This window comes from Rhinoderma darwinii, chromosome 6 (genome assembly GCF_050947455.1).
Source record: "Rhinoderma darwinii isolate aRhiDar2 chromosome 6, aRhiDar2.hap1, whole genome shotgun sequence".
Classification (NCBI taxonomy): domain Eukaryota; kingdom Metazoa; phylum Chordata; class Amphibia; order Anura; family Rhinodermatidae; genus Rhinoderma; species Rhinoderma darwinii.
The window spans coordinates 145,950,628-145,956,627 of NC_134692.1; the positions used below are offsets into that span (position 1 = coordinate 145,950,628).

A 6,000-nucleotide genomic window follows, 5' to 3' on the forward strand; every position below is an offset into this window, starting at 1 on the left:
CATATGATGTAATGTCTCTGGAGGATATAATAGTGCTGGAGTGATATAAGAGGAGCGGCTGATATCAGTCACACATATGATGTAATGTCTCTGGAGGATATAATAGTACTGGAGTGATATAAGAGGAGTGGCCGATATCAGTCACACATATGATGTAATGTCTCTGGAGGATATAATAGTACTGGAGTGATATAAGAGGAGCGGCCGATATCAGTCACACATATGATGTCATGTCTCTGGAGGATATAATAGTACTGGAGTGATATAAGAGGAGCGGCTGATATCAGTCACATATGATGTATTGTCTCTGGAGGATATAATAGTGCTGGAGTGATATTAGAGGAGCGGCTGATATCAGTCACACATATGATGTAATGTCTCTGGAGGATAGAATAGTGCTGGAGTGATATAAGAGGAGCGGCCGATATCAGTCACACATATGATGTAATGTCTCTGGAGGATATAATAGTACTGGAGTGATATAAGAGGAGCGGCTGATATCAGTCACACATATGATGTAATGTCTGGAGGATATAATAGTACTGGAGTGTTATAAGAGGAGCGGCTGATATCAGTCACATATATGATGTAATGTCTCTGGAGGATATAATAGTACTGGAGTGATATAAGAGGAGCGGCTGATATCAGTCACATATGATGTAATGTCTCTGGAGGATATAATAGTGCTGGAGTGATATAAGAGGAGCGGCTGATATCAGTCACATATGATGTAATGTCTCTGGAGGATATAATAGTACTGGAGTGATATAAGAGGAGCGGCTGATATCAGTCACATATGATGTAATGTCTCTGGAGGATATAATAGTGCTGGAGTGATATAAGAGGAGCGGCTGATATCAGTCACACATATGATGTAATGTCTGGAGGATATAATAGTACTGGAGTGTTATAAGAGGAGCGGCTGATATCAGTCACATATATGATGTAATGTCTCTGGAGGATATAATAGTACTGGAGTGATATAAGAGGAGCGGCTGATATCAGTCACATATGATGTAATGTCTCTGGAGGATATAATAGTGCTGGAGTGATATAAGAGGAGCGGCTGATATCAGTCACACATATGATGTCATGTCTCTGGAGGATATAATAGTACTGGAGTGATATAAGAGGAGCGGCTGATATCAGTCACATATGATGTAATGTCTCTGGAGGATATAATAGTGCTGGAGTGATATAAGAGGAGAGGCTGATATCAGTCACATATGATGTAATGTCTCTGGAGGATATAATAGTACTGGAGTGATATAAGAAGAGCGGCTGATATCAGTCACATATGATGTAATGTCTCTGGAGGATATAATAGTACTGGAGTGATATAAGAGGAGAGGCTGATATCAGTCACACATATGATGTCATGTCTCTGGAGGATATAATAGTGCTGGAGTGATATAAGAGGAGCGGCTGATATCAGTCACACATATGATGTAATGTCTGGAGGATATAATAGTACTGGAGTGATATAAGAGGAGCTGCTGATATCAGTCACACATATGATGTAATGTCTCTGGAGGATATAATAGTACTGGAGTGATATAAGAGGAGCGGCTGATATCAGTCACATATGATGTAATGTCTGGAGGATATAATAGTACTGGAGTGATATAAGAAGAGCGGCTGATATCAGTCACACATATGATGTAATGTCTCTGGAGGATATAATAGTACTGGAGTGTTATAAGAGGAGCGGCTGATATCAGTCACACATATGATGTAATGTCTCTGGAGGATATAATAGTACTGGAGTGTTATAAGAGGAGCGGCTGATATCAGTCACATATGATGTAATGTCTCTGGAGGATATAATAGTACTGGAGTGATATAAGAGGAGCGGCTGATATCAGTCACATATATGATGTAATGTCTCTGGAGGATATAATAGTACTTGAGTGATATAAGAGGAGCGGCTGATATCAGTCACATATATGATGTAATGTCTCTGGGGGATATAATAGTGCTGGAGTGATATAAGAGGAGCGGCTGATATCAGTCACACATATGATGTAATGTCTCTGGAGGATATAATAGTGCTGGAGTGTTATAAGAGGAGCGGCTGATATCAGTCACACATATGATGTAATGTCTCTGGAGGATATAATAGTACTGGAGTGATATAAGAGGAGCGGATGATATCAGTCACACATATGATGTAATGTCTCTGGAGGATATAATAGTACTGGAGTGATATAAGAGGAGCGGCTGATATCAGTCACATATGATGTAATGTCTGGAGGATATAATAGTGCTGGAGTGATATAAGAGGAGCGGCTGATATCAGTCACATATGATGTAATGTCTCTGGAGGATATAATAGTGCTGGAGTGATATAAGAGGAGCGGCTAATATCAGTCACATATATGATGTAATGTCTCTGGAGGATATAATAGTGCTGGAGTGATATAAGAGGAGCGGCTGATATCAGTCACATATATGATGTAATGTCTCTGGGGGATATAATAGTGCTGGAGTGATATAAGAGGAGCGGCTGATATCAGTCACACATATGATGTAATGTCTCTGGAGGATATAATAGTACTGGAGTGATATAAGTGGAGCGGCTGATATCAGTCACACATATGATGTAATGTCTGTGGAGGATATAATAGTACTGGAGTGTTATAAGAGGAGCGGCTGATATCAGTCACATATGATGTAATGTCTCTGGAGGATATAATAGTGCTGGAGTGATATAAGAGGAGCGGCTGATATCAGTCACATATGATGTAATGTCTCTGGGGGATATAATAGTACTGGAGTGATATAAGAGGAGCGGCTGATATCAGTCACATATGATGTAATGTCTCTGGAGGATATAATAGTACTGGAGTGATATAAGAGGAGCGGCTGATATCAGTCACATATGATGTAATGTCTCTGGAGGATATAATAGAGCTGGAGTGATATAAGAGGAGCGGCTGATATCAGTCACATATGATGTAATGTCTCTGGAGGATATAATAGTGCTGGAGTGATATAAGAGGAGCGGCTGATATCAGTCACACATATGATGTAATGTCTCTGGAGGATATAATAGTACTGGAGTGATATAAGAGGAGCGGCTGATATCAGTCATATATGATGTAATGTCTCTGGAGGATATAATAGTACTGGAGTGATATAAGAGGAGCGGCTGATATCAGTCATATATGATGTAATGTCTCTGGAGGATATAATAGTGCTGGAGTGATATAAGAGGAGCGGCTGATATCAGTCACACATATGATGTAATGTCTCTGGAGGATATAATAGTGCTGGAGTGATATAAGAGGAGCGGCTGATATCAGTCACACATATGATGTAATGTCTCTGGAGGATATAATAGTACTGGAGTGATATAAGAGGAGCGGCTGATATCAGTCACATATGATGTAATGTCTCTGGGGGATATAATAGTACTGGAGTGTTATATGAGGAGCGGCTGATATCAGTCACACATATGATGTCATGTCTCTGGAGGATATAATAGTACTGGAGTGATATAAGAGGAGCGGCTGATATCAGTCACACATATGATGTAATGTCTGGAGGATATAATAGTACTGGAGTGATATAAGAGGAGCGGCTGATATCAGTCACATATGATGTAATGTCTCTGGAGGATATAATAGTACTGGAGTGATATAAGAGGAGCGGCTGATATCAGTCACATATGATGTAATGTCTCTGGAGGATATAATAGTGCTGGAGTGATATAAGAGGAGCGGCTGATATCAGTCACATATGATGTAATGTCTCTGGAGGATATAATAGTGCTGGAGTGATATAAGAGGAGCGGCTGATATCAGTCACATATGATGTAATGTCTCTGGAGGATATAATAGTGCTGGAGTGATATAAGAGGAGCGGCTGATATCAGTCACATATATGATGTAATGTCTCTGGAGGATATAATAGTGCTGGAGTGTTATAAGAGGAGCGGCTGATATCAGTCACACACATGATGTAATGTCTCTGGAGGATATAATAGTGCTGGAGTGATATAAGAGGAGCGGCTGATATCAGTCACATATGATGTAATATCTCTGGAGGATATAATAGTAGTGGAGTTATATAAGAGGAGCGGCTGATATCAGTCACATATATGATGTAATGTCTCTGGAGGATATAATAGTACTGGAGTGTAATAAGAGGAGCGGCTGATATTAGTCACACATATGATGTAATGTCTCTGGAGGATATAATAGTACTGGAGTGATATAAGAGGAGCGGCTGATATCAGTCACACATATGATGTAATGTCTCTGGAGGATATAATAGTACTGGAGTGATATAAAAGGAGCGGCTGATATCAGTCACACATATGATGTAATGTCTCTGGAGGATATAATAGTACTGGAGTGTAATAAGAGGAGCGGCTGATATCAGTCACATATGATGTAATATCTCTGGAGGATATAATAGTAGTGGAGTTATATAAGAGGTGCGGCTGATATCAGTCACACATATGATGTAATGTCTCTGGAGGATATAATAGTGCTGGAGTGATATAAGAGGAGCGGCTGATATCAGTCACATATATGATGTAATGTCTCTGGAGGATATAATAGTACTGGAGTGTTATAAGAGGAGCGGCTGATATCAGTCACATATGATGTAATGTCTCTGGAGGATATAATAGTACTGGAGTGTAATAAGAGGAGCGGCTGATATCAGTCACACATATGATGTAATGTCTCTGGAGGATATAATAGTGCTGGAGTGATATAAGAGGAGCGGCTGATATCAGTCACACATATGATGTAATGTCTCTGGAGGATATAATAGTACTGGAGTGATATAAGAGGAGCGGCTGATATCAGTCACATATGATGTAATGTCTCTAGAGGATATAATAGTACTGGAGTGATATAAGAGGAGCGGCTGATATCAGTCACATATATGATGTAATGTCTCTGGAGGATATAATAGTGCTGGAGTGTTATAAGAGGAGCGGCTGATATCAGTCACACACATGATGTAATGTCTCTGGAGGATATAATAGTGCTGGAGTGATATAAGAGGAGCGGCTGATATCAGTCACATATGATGTAATATCTCTGGAGGATATAATAGTACTGGAGTTATATAAGAGGTGCGGCTGATATCAGTCACACATATGATGTAATGTCTCTGGGGGATATAATAGTACTGGAGTGTTATAAGAGGAGCGGCTGATATCAGTCACACATATGATGTAATGTCTGGAGGATATAATAGTGCTGGAGTGATATAAGAGGAGCGGCTGATATCAGTCACACATATGATGTAATGTCTCTGGAGGATATAATAGTACTGGAGTGATATAAGAGGAGCGGCTGATATCAGTCACACATATGATGTAATGTCTCTGGAGGATATAATAGTGCTGGAGTGATATAAGAGGAGCGGCTGATATCAGTCACACATATGATGTAATGTCTCTGGAGGATATAATAGTACTGGAGTGAAATAAGAGGAGCGGCTGATATCAGTCACATATGATGTAATGTCTCTGGAGGATATAATAGTGCTGGAGTGATATAAGAGGAGCGGCTGATATCAGTCACATATATGATGTAATGTCTCTGGAGGATATAATAGTACTAGAGTGTTATAAGAGGAGCGGCTGATATCAGTCACACATATGATGTAATGTCTCTGGGGGATATAATAGTACTGGAGTGTTATAAGAGGAGCGGCTGATATCAGTCACACATATGGAGGGTCTCAGTGGTGCAGATATTATGGGGGCGGGCGGTTTCGGGACTTCCCCTTGTAATAACGCCACCGTTAGCCTCTCCCCAGTCTGAAATGGCTGATAACAAGGAACAATAGTTCATTTATTTGCTCAGTAATTTCCGGACACTTTCTTGGTCAGTTTACAGGAGTCCTAGTTCTCGACTACACCAAGGTTGTCCCCAGCCCCCGCTCTCACCTGTACAGACCAGTGGTCTCAGCCCGGTCCCTTCTCGTGTCCCTATAACCCGCAGTGAATGGAGGATTTCTTACACAACAGAAAGC

At 40.4% G+C, this 6,000-nt stretch overlaps 1 protein-coding gene across 1 annotated transcript in view; it reads right to left on the minus strand.

Moving 5' to 3' along the window:
* LOC142656090 (very long chain fatty acid elongase 4-like) overlaps positions 1–6,000 on the minus strand; it is a 54,359-nt gene extending 48,359 nt beyond the window's left edge. The window contains exon 1 of the mRNA XM_075830960.1: positions 5,915–6,000. The gene's annotated coding sequence lies outside the window, so the exon portion shown is untranslated. The remainder of the gene's footprint in view (positions 1–5,914) is intronic.